Raw genomic sequence first — 16,079 nt, forward strand, 5'->3', positions numbered from 1 at the left:
CGGGGCTCCCCGTCGCCGCACTTCCCCTGCGGTCTCTCCTCTCCCGCAAACCCGGTTGGGCTGCGCCCGCTTGTGCCTTCAGGCCGCCGCTCACCCCGCTCCGCAGAAGCGATCCTCAGCGCTCTGCCACTCCGGCTCTGCCGCTTGGCCCCATCGCCATCTTGGGCTCTTTGTCTGTCGTCCCGGGGCACCGCAATCCGTTCCTCGCGTTCCACCCCGTCCACGGCCACCTGCCGGCCCACGATCGTTCCCCGTGGTGCGTCCGGCGACCAGACCTCGATCCCTGGGCTTTTGCTTCGCCCAGAAGCGAGGGATTCACAGGATTAATGAGGGATCAGGCACGGAGCTGTGGGCTCACGCCGCCATCCCGATCGGCGTCCAAGCCACGCCCCCCAATATTTGAAACAACCTCAATCAATATTTCTGGGAATAGGAGATGCACTAATGAAAACCAAGATGGGCTAATATTGTCAGAATATCACAATCCCTGTTAAGAATGGGATATGGAATATATATTTGGTTTAAAACTGAAATGAGAATTGTAAAGAAAGTGTGTTTTTGATATGTTGTGCCATTACCAATGGATAAAAGATTGTTTTATTTCTGGATTAGGTGATGCTGACAATAAGGAGAAGTTAATTTGTATTGTCCTGAAGAAGGTGGTTGTAATCTCTCAATACCACCGAAACGCGTCGACGCTCCGATACAAGTTAAATTTGGAGTGGCAACATCAGTGAGGGCATTGGGAATTGAACCCAACTCAATGTTGTACCAAAGGAATCTAGATTAACAGCTATAAGACAGATTTGATTGTCTTTGCTTGCTCTTCTCCTATGTAGTTGTATGAATTCTTAAGTTTTTTTTATATAGGTTTTGTATTTTTATGTGTATTTATTGTACATTCAGTGGAATGTTTTTTAACTTTGTTATAAACAGTCTGTTTTTTATATAAGTTTTTTGTGGTATATATTTTTCCTTTGCAAATGTTTCACTATTGATTGAGGTTGTTTCAAATATTGAATGGGTGAATAATTTGAATGTGGATTGTGTTTCATGATATACAAATAACCCTAAGGGAAAAATTCTGTTTTTACATATAGTAACCCGGTGCTCCATTCCCATCAGTTGAAAGAGAGCCCCTCTCATTTCTTTGAGATGAGCTGAAACATTACTAAAAAACGCCCTACCCCAACTTTGCGAACCCTTGAATCCCCCTTCCTGCCTTTCTGCATGGCGGATCTGGAACCTCCCACCTCCCCAACACTGCTGAGTGCTTGTTGCTCACCCCTAAACCTTGAGGTGGTGTGGTTCAAATCCCAACCCTGCATCTTCAGATTCATTACAAGTAGAAAAGTCCCATGTCTCCTCTGGGCTAGCGAAGAACCAAGTCTTGCAATCTGCCTCGTCTCTTAACTTGGCTGGGATCAACATGGAGTACTTAAGTCCTTTATCCCGGAGTATCTTTTTGACTTCTAGGTAGTTACGACATTGTCACTTTACCTTCAGTGTGAAATCGAGAATTTTTTTTATGGTGCTGTTCTCATATCGGATATATGGAGTTTTGCGTGCCGCCTGGAGGGTGACATCTCTGTCACAGAAATTAAACACGCCAGCCAGAATGGGCATTGGAGGAGCGCCCAGCCTCAGTCTCCCACCGGGCACCCTGTGCGCCTCACTATGAAGAAATATCATGAGAGGCCTGCCGCTTTTAGGTGGTTAGTGATGAGGTCCTCAACAAACAGATCTGTCGCAAGGCCTTCTGCTATCTCCGGCACACCAAGAATTCGGACATTGTTGCGCCTAGCCTTCCCTTCGTAATCCTCCAGTCGTTCTTCCAGTCTCTCCGTGATATTTTATAGCTGGGTGACTTGGGTTTTGAGCAAGGCTGCATCAGACACTAGTGACTTGGTAGTAGTCTCCACTTCATTAATTCTGGCATGTTTATTTCAAATGTCTGCTCTGATTAGTTCCACCTCCGAGGAAACCTGATCTATTCTGGCCTCCAGAGAGGTACGCATCGTCGTGATCGCCGACATTATGTCTTGTAGCGTCAAGGCGTCGTTCTTCCCCTCTCATGGCGATGGTTCGTTTTCGTTCGGTATCTCCCCCGCGCCTTTTGTCTGGTAACCTGGGCCATGCTGCCACGCGTATTTGTCCAATTTAGTCTGCAGCGATATGCCCCCCCCGCCTCCTGCCATTGCCTCTCGTCAGAGCTCTTCTTGGGGGCACCCGGGTGGCCAAAGGTTGCCAGCTGGTTGCCGCCGCCTCCCTGGGCCATTGGATGAGGGCTCTTATCGGCCTATTGGTTCTCGCTGGATTCCTCTTTCCCCAGGGTCACACCCCCCTGTGTCTCTACTGTTGCAGCCTCTCGGTGGATCCTGCCCAAGGATCGGTCTTCTTCTTGCCTCCGGGGCCGGCTTGTATGTCTCTATTTGTCTCTGTATGCCCTCATGCCAGGGTTCAATAGCGCGTCTCTGCCTGGGGGCACTCTTTAAGGGCCCAGTCCGTACTCGATTCTGGGGAGACTCATCGGAAGGCACCAGGCCTGGGCTGCATCAATGTGTCTGTATCTGCTGTGTCAGACAACAGCCCGGCCGTAAGTCTTTTCCTCCACCGCCAGGCCCTGGGATGCGTTCCCTATGTTCAACCCAGCACCCGGGCCTCTGTGCGGCGGGCAGGTTAATGGGTTTAGGTGCCTATGCGGCAGTGCTCCTCAGTACGGGCCCCTTTGGCTGCAGGTCCGCTATTCCCCTATGCGGCTCAGAATCAGTCTTTACTCTTCCATGAGTCTGCGTCTTGGGGCTGCTTTCTTTATGGCCGCCAGCGGCTGCCCTGGTCTGGGCCCGCACGGATGGCCGTCTTACAGATGTCTCAGGAGAGCAGCGCTGCAGCTCGCCTTACTTGTTTCTAGGCAGTTGTTGGTCTTTTTTCCTCCGCCCTGCCGGGATCTACGGGCTCCTCAGGGTGTTCTGCTGCCCAAAGTCTGCTCACTGTTGCGGGTCTTAATGCGGATGGATCGCAATGCCGGGCTTGGGTGCCGGAGCAGCATTAGAGTGCGGCCATTTTCCTCAGCAGTTGGCCACCCCCCGCTGCCATTGTTTTTTTATAGAAACTTTAGAGTGATGGCTGCACCGCAAGGCTGTTATACAATTTTCTAGATTAATTTTATCCTTCCCTGTACTTTTATAGGGTTTAATTCATACTGATCATGGTGGGATGTCAGATAGAGAAGCTCCCTTTATACTCATGAGTCCATAGCTAAAATAACCAGTGGCCCTTCACTTTTCTCATCCCAACCGATTAGACTAGCTATTCCAAAGCAAGTACTTTTAGAAAAGCTTGAGAAAGCAAAGAAAAAGCATGTAAGAACAGGACTGTATTCCTTCATGCTTTGAGAGTTCCTGAAGGCACAGATTATCCCCCTGGGCATAATATTGACGTTCCAGGCATTTTAAGGGACGATAAAAAAATTAGAGGAGGATTCAGCCATATCTCCACCACTTGCTCCAGGCACTGGATGGTGCTTGAGGTAGAAACAGCACTTGAACACACAAAAGAAGAACTCAAGGAGATAGAGGCCCTAGAAAGGGATATCCTAGGGAAAGCTAACATAGCAGAAGCCAAACAATTGCCAGAAAATCTGAATAAAACAATTGATGAGTTCAGCAAGTTTGAGCTAAAAAAAAGGCAGACATGGTTACTAAAAATATTAAGAATTTCTCAAAAGAAAAAGTGTTCCTATTCCTACAAGACAAATACTTTTCTGTGATACCCACAAGGTATAGGCAAAGCTCCTGGGGCCCTTAAAAAAAAAAATCCATCTGTGATCTACTCTGTTTCATCTGCAGGGTAGGATGACTCAGATCCACAGAAGGGTTACTGCAACATTGACGCACATCCAGGCTAGCCTTTTTTAGCTCGATGCCACAGAGGCGAGGAAGGGGTAGATCATGGTAGCAATCTCCAGGGGAATGTCAGACCAGGAGGAAACTGTACAGATGGGTCCCATAGGGACCTTAGATACATCTACTATACTTAATGACAATGGCTCACGACAAATACCCATTTTTAATTTGTCTCAAAACATTCTTTCCTCCTCAGAAATTAAGCTACTCAGTAGAAGTTTATCTTTTGTCATTACAGAAAGAACTGATTTCTTTGTTTGACTGAATTGCTACAATTTTTAGTAAGATTAGATTGAGACTGTTTTTTGCAGATAGGAGTGACCCAATCCCTGATTCAGAGACTGGCTTGAGACCTCCCTCCTCTTTCTATCCTTCTAACTCACTGATGCCACCGGAGTTGCTCGCATTTGAGAGATGGTCCTCAGAGGTCTCGAGGCCATGAAGTCTACTGGGGAATTTGTTCCATACAACATTTCATTTGCTGAAAGACAGGCACTACTAGGGCCCGATTCAAAGAACTAACTTAAGATAAAATCCTAAACGTACTCATTTGGGTATTCACACAAGTTAGGACTCCTAACTTTACTACTCCTAAACTGAGAAAAATCCTTTAAGACTTTCGGTATTCACAAAAGGCATTTGGAAGTCCCAAAGTTAGGAGTCCTAAATTCTGTGAATACCAAAATGAGTAAGTGCCTTCTGTGAATACCAAAATGGTAGTAAGTTTAGGATTTTGTCTTAAGTTAGTTCTGTGAATCGGGCCCCTAGTTCTTAAGTAGGACAAGTCCCTCATTATCAAGCCAGCTGATAATGGAGGTGGCATTGTATTACAAGATCACCATACCTATGATGTGGAACAGCGCAGGCAGAACTTCGACATCAAACACTACTGATTACTTACTACGAAGCCGCTGGATATGATCAGGAATTAGATTCTGAAGGTGACCACAAGACGGAAGGAGCAAGGTTAAATTTCAAAGAAACAATCCCTGTTCCTTAATAACGAGAATCCTCGCACACCAGTTTTGTACACTTTGCCCAATGTGCATAAGGACCTCAACAACCTCCCCGGTAGACCCATCTTGTCTGGGTGTGGCTCTATTTTAGAACTTTTAAGGAAGTACATAAACTTTTTCATCCAAGACATTTTACCACTGCAGAAGACTTATGTAAGAGATAACATCTTTATTGTGAATCTGATTGAGGGCATGCCCTTTTATGCAGACACTGATCTGTTGGTAACATTGGACAAAGCCCCACTGTATAACCCTAAACAAAAGGTCAAGAACTTGGGAGTTGTCTTTGACTCAAAACTAACCTTTGAAGACCAAATAAGAAAAACAGCGGGAAAATGTTTTGGCACCCTAAAGACACTGAGGAAAATCCTTGATCCAATTCCCACCAGATCTGGGAAAACCATAGTGCACTCACTCATTACCTCCCAATTAGACTACGGCAATGTACTTTACTCAGGTACCTCTAAAGGGAATCTTAGATTGTTGCAACATGTTCACAATGCGGCATCTAGACTGATTCTTAATCTCCCCAAAAGATCTTCAGCTTCTAGCGCACTCGACCAGCTACACTGGCTCCCAGAGTCTAAAAGAATCAGCTTTAAAGCCCTATGCATTTACCGTCGCATTCTAAAGAAACAAGGTCCCAGCTACCTTCACTCACTGGTCCAAACCTATGTCCCTACTTGGAACCTCAGCTCCTCTGATGCAAATTTGGCAACTATACCCAAGATCAGGAAGGCGAGAATGGGAGCTGAATCCTTTGTCTATATAGCGACTAAATTATGGAACTCACTTCCCCGGATCCTCAGAGATTCCCCTTCGGAAACTGATTTTTGGAAAAAACTGAAAACACAGCTATTTGACAATCTCATTTCATTTTATGAAAAAGGACAAGATAGAAGGTTCTTCAAATTGCGCACAAATGTCTAATATTTAAGTTAAATCAATTCTCAATATTGCTACAAGGGACAATAGTGACGTCTATCCAGCGTCAAAAACAATGTAGTAAACTACATATGAGACATTTATAAGCAATATATCCCGAGCAGTTGCAATCCGCGTTAGGAAAAGCAATAAAGAAGAAAAAGTCTTTCAGTATCAATCTTCTTCTTTTAATGTTCTTAAAATGATATTTCTTCAGATCTTTAGCCTTTAGCCAACACGTGTTTCGTCTACAGCAGTCTATGCTGATAGACTTCGTCAGGGCTAGAACATACAATAAAATGTAATTACTAATCCATGTATAATTCATATCACACACTTAAAACCAAGTAATTAACATTTACAAATCACCTCAACTTATCTCTCACGTTGAGTGTTTACAAAAAATGGCAAGAGTCAATTTCAAGTATAATACCACTATCTACATTTGTGTATACCACCAAAACCGTGCAACCAAAAGTGAAAACAAAAGTTCACCTGAAGTGTAAAGAAAGAATAAAAAAACATAAAGAGAAGTGCAAAGTAAGATCCAAAAGACCCTCTTTCTACTTATAACGTGAAAGTATACTGTTGTAGAGTACTCATTATAAAAGAACACCCGTGAAACAACGTTCAAAGCAGATCGCAGTAGAACCAGACTAGTTAAAGGAATTTTAATGTCAAAATTCTAGGCCTCAATAGGCGTAGTTTGCGGTGAAACATGGGATGATTAATCTGACTGCTCACCTGTCTGATTGTTAGAACTAGATCTGTATTTCTGATTGGATTTATCCCATAGACAAATTCAATATCACTCGCTGTAGCAGAAAAATAAAAATTACCAATAGCACTATGTTGTAATGTAGGGTATCTAATAGTCTAAACGAAAAGAAGCCAAAGTATAAAATACTCACTAAAATCTTAAAAGGACTATCCAGTCCAATGAAGTAGCAGAATGAAATTAATGTTCTTGAATCGCAAACCCACGTCTGGGTTGGTCAAATCCCACAACTAAATAGAGGGAAACATAATAATGCAAGCCTTAATTTAGTCTATTCAGGGAATCTCATATTTTATTTATATCGAGATTTATACTGAGTTCAAATCATGTGAGTCCGTCGTAGACTAACCACATGATTGGTAAAATCGTAATTCATAGCAGTTAATTAGAATTTAAAATATAAAAACCTCATGTTTGTAGGGTAACTAGAAATTAGATAGCACGTGTAGTACTAAACTCTCGCATATTTACTTGTATAACGCCAAACATTCATCATAGCGCTAGGGATATTGCACAAACTAATGGTGCAACAACTGAACGTAAGTACAGCACACTCCTCGTGGTCTTACCTGTGTGCAGTTGAATCTGTATCTCACGAGTATTCCGGGCGCGGCGTTTAGCACCAGCGCCATCTTTGAATATCCATTTATGCATGGTCTCAAAGATAGAAAAATAGAAAAAGGACCAAACGTTAATCAGTTGTATTCCTGATCCAAGATGGCGTTTATTTACCGCGCTATCTTGTATTTACGAATTTAACGGGAAACTTTTAATTTTTATATCACTAAATAGTGTTTGTAAAACAATTCACTTTATTTGTTAAAATTGTGGGTATACTAAAAGAATTTTTTCTTTCATTATTGTAACGGAGTTTCGTGAAGTGAACTGGACAATTACTGAAATTCGAAAAGGTAAAAAGAGAGAAAACAGAATAAGAATGTAATTACTAAAGGTTACCAATTTCCCAGATATTAGCTTCGTGTGTCACAAAATGATTAGTCAAGTTCATCGATACCTTTCCATGGGACCCGATAAAGATCCTAACCTAGTCTCATTAAAACATGCATAGGAAGCAAAAACACACTCAAATTGCTAGGCCTATATCGGCATTTGCAATTATAATACTATAACAATGCACATTCATTGTAACAAACATTTGTGTTATACATACAGTTGTCAACAATAGCGATGTATCATATATATGGGGCAATGTTTATAAAAACATATATATGGGTATATAGTTACAAGATATGATTAGCCTGGGTGAGTCATGCCTTTCACTAGTTTTACAAAGAACAAATTTAAAACAGCAGCATCTTACACAAAACCTATTTAGCCCAGGAAATATTGAAGCTCACTATCAAAATTCAAACCTCTATCCACGGCACGAAGATTTAAAATCCAGTGTGCTTCCTTCTGTCGTAGCCTGAGTTCTCTGTTACCTCCTCTCACATCCAACTGGACATTCTCCAAGCCATGGAAAGTAAATGTGGGGTGTGTTCCTTGTGCCTCACATTCAGCGGCATGTGCCGCAATAGGGTATCTAATGTCAAGAGTTTTCAGAGCCCTGAAATGCTCAGTTACCCTATCTCTGAGCCTCCTGATCGTGCTTCCCACATAGATTAATTTGCACTTGCATATAAGTGCATATACTACATAAGTAGTGTTGCAGTCAATGTGTGTGGTGATATTATAATTGGGTGAACCATTATAACTAAAACAGCGTAGGCCATGTGCCATTCTACAACACATACTACAATTCCCACATCTGAAAGAGCCAATGCTTTTTATGCTCAGCCAATTCGGGGCTCGCTGCTGTTGTTTAGGGTAGCTTGGACTAATGATATTTCTTATTGATCTTCCTTTGCGATATGTCACTGAAGGGTGCTTCATAATATGTGGACGAAGTCCAGGGTCAGATGTCAGGAGGAACCAATATTTATTGAGTATCTTGTTTATTTTAGGTGACAGGGTATTGTAATTGGTAATTAAGCGTACAGTGGACACATCCTTATTCTTATTGCTAGTTTTAGATTTTAGAGTCATATCCCGTGGCAATTTAGTAACCTTTTGTTTGGCCCGTGTGACAATCTTACTGTCATACCCTCGGGATAAAAAACGTTGTTCCATCTCTTCCAAACATTGATGAAAGTCTATATTTCTGGAGCAATTTCTACGTGCTCGATAAAGTTCCCCAAAAGGTATTGAATTCACCTGGGATCTAGGGTGGGCACTATTACTATGAAGTATTGAGTTGCAAGCTGTGGACTTTCTATGTAGTCTGCTGCACACCTTATTCTCCACAATAAAAAATTCCACATCAAGGAATATCATCCTCTCCTTATTGTAATTCATGGTGAATTTCATATTTGCTTCATTGTTGTTCATGTAATCAAAAAAACGTAGTAATTCTGTCTCTCCACCTGTCCAAATTAGAAAACAATCGTCTATGTATCGTCCATAGTAGCAGATAAAATCATGCCAAGGGCAGCCCCCAGGGCCCCAGATATGTACCGCCTCCAACCATCCCATAAAGAGACAGGCAAAGGACGGCGCATATCTGGAACCCATGGCAGTACCACACATTTGTTTATACCACACTCCATTAAAAAGGAACACATTTTGTTCCAAAATCAGCTTAGACATAGTTAAAAGCATCTCTGTATGTTCCAACAACTCCACTGGTCTCCTATATAGAAAATGTCGTAAGGCATGTAACCCTTTCTGATGATCAATATTCGTATAAAGTGATACTACATCTAGTGTCACAAAGAGCATGTTAGGTTCCCAGATGTATTCATTCATAATATTTAGGATATGTTTTGTGTCCTTAATATTAGACGGAAGGTTTAACACATAGGGCTGCAGGAAAGTATCTACAAATTCCGATAGTCTTTCGGTAGGACCCCCAATACCACTCACTATTGGTCTACCAGGAGGTGAAATAGGATCTTTGTGAACCTTGGGTAAGGTGTACAAGCAAGGATAGCGTGGTCGATCAACCAGTAGATATTTATACTCACTATCCTTGAGAATACCCAATGTGTGCCATTCCTTAAGATGTCTATTGATGACATTCGTAACTTCAAAAATGGGATTGTATGAGAGTTTCTTATACCATAAATCATTACTAAGTTGGCTTAATACTTCATCATCATATTTAGATTTATCCATGATGACGATGTTGCCGCCTTTATCTGCCTGCCTGATGGTTAAAGCACTATCATTTCTCAAACTATTGAGTGCAAGTTTATCTTTAGTATTTAGATTGTACAATAAACATGGAGGTCTTTTGCTTTTTCTCATACTGTCTTCCAACATATCCAATTCACGATTCACACTCTTAGAAAATGCATCAATGCTATTTCCACTTGGTAACTGTGGGGTCCATTTTGATCTATCTTTTAAACCGCTATCTACATTCAAGGTAGTAAAACAATCAAGATCTTGGATCGCCATCTTGGATCAGGAATACAACTGATTAACGTTTGGTCCTTTTTCTATTTTTCTATCTTTGAGACCATGCATAAATGGATATTCAAAGATGGCGCTGGTGCTAAACGCCGCGCCCGGAATACTCGTGAGATACAGATTCAACTGCACACAGGTAAGACCACGAGGAGTGTGCTGTACTTACGTTCAGTTTTTGCACCATTAGTTTGTGCAATATCCCTAGCGCTATGATGAATGTTTGGCGTTATACAAGTAAATATGCGAGAGTTTAGTACTACACGTGCTATCTAATTTCTAGTTACCCTACAAACATGAGGTTTTTATATTTTAAATTCTAATTAACTGCTATGAATTACGATTTTACCAATCATGTGGTTAGTCTACGACGGACTCACATGATTTGAACTCAGTATAAATCTCGATATAAATAAAATATGAGATTCCCTGAATAGACTAAATTAAGGCTTGCATTATTATGTTTCCCTCTATTTAGTTGTGGGATTTGACCAACCCAGACGTGGGTTTGCGATTCAAGAACATTAATTTCATTCTGCTACTTCATTGGACTGGATAGTCCTTTTAAGATTTTAGTGAGTATTTTATACTTTGGCTTCTTTTCGTTTAGACTATTAGATACCCTACATTACAACATAGTGCTATTGGTAATTTTTATTTTTCTGCTACAGCGAGTGATATTGAATTTGTCTATGGGATAAATCCAATCAGAAATACAGATCTAGTTCTAACAATCAGACAGGTGAGCAGTCAGATTAATCATCCCATGTTTCACCGCAAACTACGCCTATTGAGGCCTAGAATTTTGACATTAAAATTCCTTTAACTAGTCTGGTTCTACTGCGATCTGCTTTGAACGTTGTTTCACGGGTGTTCTTTTATAATGAGTACTCTACAACAGTATACTTTCACGTTATAAGTAGAAAGAGGGTCTTTTGGATCTTACTTTGCACTTCTCTTTATGGTTTTTTATTCTTTCTTTACACTTCAGGTGAACTTTTGTTTTCACTTTTGGTTGCACGGTTTTGGTGGTATACACAAATGTAGATAGTGGTATTATACTTGAAATTGACTCTTGCCATTTTTTGTAAACACTCAACGTGAGAGATAAGTTGAGGTGATTTGTAAATGTTAATTACTTGGTTTTAAGTGTGTGATATGAATTATACATGGATTAGTAATTACATTTTATTGTATGTTCTAGCCCTGACGAAGTCTATCAGCATAGACTGCTGTAGACGAAACACGTGTTGGCTAAAGGCTAAAGATCTGAAGAAATATCATTTTAAGAACATTAAAAGAAGAAGATTGATACTGAAAGACTTTTTCTTCTTTATTGCTTTTCCTAACGCGGATTGCAACTGCTCGGGATATATTGCTTATAAATGTCTCATATGTATTTTACTACATTGTTTTTGACGCTGGATAGACGTCACTATTGTCCCTTGTAGCAATATTGAGAATTGATTTAACTTAAATATTAGACATTTGTGCGCAATTTGAAGAACCTTCTATCTTGTCCTTTTTCAAAAAATTTTTTACGCAGGTTCATTGCTGCCTTTTGTCGTGACTTATTGGTCAAATATACTTTACAAAATATGTGTTCTAGAATGGAGCGAGACAAAGTAGCTGAAAATCTTTTCAGCAGTTTGAAGGCAGGAGTGTCTATCAATAAGGCAATTAATATTGGAATAGCTAAAACTAATGAGGGACTTAAAGCAAAATTCATTAGATTAGAGAAGCTGAAGAAGCTTGAGATTAGCAAATGGTGGGACGGAGCCACACTCAAAGAATATCAGCGGTTGGAACGTATACCACGTGGTCTCCGTTCGCAATTGTTTCCAACTTATGATGACCTAGAAGAAGATCTATTGTTGATCTGGGATAAAGAACTGTATGGTAATTCTATGCGACTCATGAATTTACTGATTGAGAATTGCGAAAGAAAAGTAACTAAGGCCATTACAGAGATAGACATACTTGAAAAGGAGATTGCTGACCTCAATATAGTGGATGGCACTAAGAAGAATTATGAGATTTTAAAATCTTTCTTAGAGAAATTTGAAGAGGACATTAAGCAAAGGAAGGCACGTAAATTAAAGCGTGATGAACAGGACTATGCCGATGGTAGAGTATATACCTTTGCCAAACGATATGATGGTCTGGTTAAGCAAGATAGGGGTCAAGCTGGCAACAAACCATTAGTTTCAGATAATGTTAGTGTAGCTTCTTCTAGTGTTCTCTCCAGTAGTGAGGATGAGAATAACAGTGAGACATCTAACAAGAGTTTGGGAAACCAATCGTTTTTAAAAGAAGTGCAAAGAATAAGAATTGGCAACAAGGATGTCAATCAACGACAATGGGGATCAAGAGAGGATGTAAAAACAGGACCACAAGAGGCAAGAGGGGCGGCAGGAAATGTAAGCGGAAGGGGACATTACAATACCCGCTCATGGGGGAGGGCGAACCAAAAGAGTTAGAAATCAGAGATGATATTCAGGTGATGAATTTGTCTGGTAGAAGTCTATCTAGTGATGTCACTTCCCTACTGAGTAAAGGAATGAATTTTTGTCCTACTACTGTAGGTAATGTTAATGACATAAGAATTGATGTTTACAAGTTTGTAAGACAGTTAAAACTGAAGAAATTCTTTTCTGTGAATGAATTTAATAAAAGCACACCAGAAGAAGAAATTGTGTGTGGAGACATGACAATCCATGATATACACAACACTAGATTATTGTTGTCTATCACAGAAAATGAGAATGACCCAGTAACCATTCACAAAGTTCTACAAGATCTTGATTGTTTTACTACCTTGAATGTAGATAGCGGTTTAAAAGATAGATCAAAATGGACCCCACAGTTACCAAGTGGAAATAGCATTGATGCATTTTCTAAGAGTGTGAATCGTGAATTGGATATGTTGGAAGACAGTATGAGAAAAAGAAAAAGACCTCCATGTTTATTGTACAATCTAAATACTAAAGATAAACTTGCACTCAATAGTTTGAGAAATGATAGTGCTTTAACCATCAGGCAGGCAGATAAAGGCGGCAACATCGTCATCATGGATAAATCTAAATATGATGATGAAGTATTAAGCCAACTTAGTAATGATTTATGGTATAAGAAACTCTCATACAATCCCATTTTTGAAGTTACGAATGTCATCCATAGACATCTTAAGGAATGGCACACATTGGGTATTCTCAAGGATAGTGAGTATAAATATCTACTGGTTGATCGACCACGCTATCCTTGCTTGTACACCTTACCCAAGGTTCACAAAGATCCTATTTCACCTCCTGGTAGACCAATAGTGAGTGGTATTGGGGGTCCTACCGAAAGACTATCGGAATTTGTAGATACTTTCCTGCAGCCCTATGTGTTAAACCTTCCGTCTAATATTAAGGACACAAAACATATCCTAAATATTATGAATGAATACATCTGGGAACCTAACATGCTCTTTGTGACACTAGATGTAGTATCACTTTATACGAATATTGATCATCAGAAAGGGTTACATGCCTTACGACATTTTCTATATAGGAGACCAGTGGAGTTGTTGGAACATACAGAGATGCTTTTAACTATGTCTAAGCTGATTTTGGAACAAAATGTGTTCCTTTTTAATGGAGTGTGGTATAAACAAATGTGTGGTACTGCCATGGGTTCCAGATATGCGCCGTCCTTTGCCTGTCTCTTTATGGGATGGTTGGAGGCGGTACATATCTGGGGCCCTGGGGGCTGCCCTTGGCATGATTTTATCTGCTACTATGGACGATACATAGACGATTGTTTTCTAATTTGGACAGGTGGAGAGACAGAATTACTACGTTTTTTTGATTACATGAACAACAATGAAGCAAATATGAAATTCACCATGAATTACAATAAGGAGAGGATGATATTCCTTGATGTGGAATTTTTTATTGTGGAGAATAAGGTGTGCAGCAGACTACATAGAAAGTCCACAGCTTGCAACTCAATACTTCATAGTAATAGTGCCCACCCTAGATCCCAGGTGAATTCAATACCTTTTGGGGAACTTTATCGAGCACGTAGAAATTGCTCCAGAAATATAGACTTTCATCAATGTTTGGAAGAGATGGAACAACGTTTTTTATCCCGAGGGTATGACAGTAAGATTGTCACACGGGCCAAACAAAAGGTTACTAAATTGCCACGGGATATGACTCTAAAATCTAAAACTAGCAATAAGAATAAGGATGTGTCCACTGTACGCTTAATTACCAATTACAATACCCTGTCACCTAAAATAAACAAGATACTCAATAAATATTGGTTCCTCCTGACATCTGACCCTGGACTTCGTCCACATATTATGAAGCACCCTTCAGTGACATATCGCAAAGGAAGATCAATAAGAAATATCATTAGTCCAAGCTACCCTAAACAACAGCAGCGAGCCCCGAATTGGCTGAGCATAAAAAGCATTGGCTCTTTCAGATGTGGGAATTGTAGTATGTGTTGTAGAATGGCACATGGCCTACGCTGTTTTAGTTATAATGGTTCACCCAATTATAATATCACCACACACATTGACTGCAACACTACTTATGTAGTATATGCACTTATATGCAAGTGCAAATTAATCTATGTGGGAAGCACGATCAGGAGGCTCAGAGATAGGGTAACTGAGCATTTCAGGGCTCTGAAAACTCTTGACATTAGATACCCTATTGCGGCACATGCCGCTGAATGTGAGGCACAAGGAACACACCCCACATTTACTTTCCATGGCTTGGAGAATGTCCAGTTGGATGTGAGAGGAGGTAACAGAGAACTCAGGCTACGACAGAACGAAGCACACTGGATTTTAAATCTTCGTGCCGTGGATAGAGGTTTGAATTTTGATAGTGAGCTTCAATATTTCCTGGGCTAAATAGGTTTTGTGTAAGATGCTGCTGTTTTAAATTTGTTCTTTGTAAAACTAGTGAAAGGCATGACTCACCCAGGCTAATCATATCTTGTAACTATATACCCATATATATGTTTTTATAAACATTGCCCCATATATATGATACATCGCTATTGTTGACAACTGTATGTATAACACAAATGTTTGTTACAATGAATGTGCATTGTTATAGTATTATAATTGCAAATGCCGATATAGGCCTAGCAATTTGAGTGTGTTTTTGCTTCCTATGCATGTTTTAATGAGACTAGGTTAGGATCTTTATCGGGTCCCATGGAAAGGTATCGATGAACTTGACTAATCATTTTGTGACACACGAAGCTAATATCTGGGAAATTGGTAACCTTTAGTAATTACATTCTTATTCTGTTTTCTCTCTTTTTACCTTTTCGAATTTCAGTAATTGTCCAGTTCACTTCACGAAACTCCGTTACAATAATGAAAGAAAAAATTCTTTTAGTATACCCACAATTTTAACAAATAAAGTGAATTGTTTTACAAACACTATTTAGTGATATAAAAATTAAAAGTTTCCCGTTAAATTCGTAAATACAAGATAGCGCGGTAAATAAACGCCATCTTGGATCAGGAATACAACTGATTAACGTTTGGTCCTTTTTCTATTTTTCTATCTTTGAGACCATGCATAAATGGATATTCAAAGATGGCGCTGGTGCTAAACGCCGCGCCCGGAATACTCGTGAGATACAGATTCAACTGCACACAGGTAAGACCACGAGGAGTGTGCTGTACTTACGTTCAGTTTTTGCACCATTAGTTTGTGCAATATCCCTAGCGCTATGATGAATGTTTGGCGTTATACAAGTAAATATGCGAGAGTTTAGTACTACACGTGCTATCTAATTTCTAGTTACCCTACAAACATGAGGTTTTTATATTTTAAATTCTAATTAACTGCTATGAATTACGATTTTACCAATCATGTGGTTAGTCTACGACGGACTCACATGATTTGAACTCAGTATAAATCTCGATATAAATAAAATATGAGATTCCCTGAATAGACTAAATTAAGGCTT

Source organism: Lissotriton helveticus, chromosome 4_2, assembly GCF_964261635.1.
Source record: "Lissotriton helveticus chromosome 4_2, aLisHel1.1, whole genome shotgun sequence".
Taxonomy (NCBI): domain Eukaryota; kingdom Metazoa; phylum Chordata; class Amphibia; order Caudata; family Salamandridae; genus Lissotriton; species Lissotriton helveticus.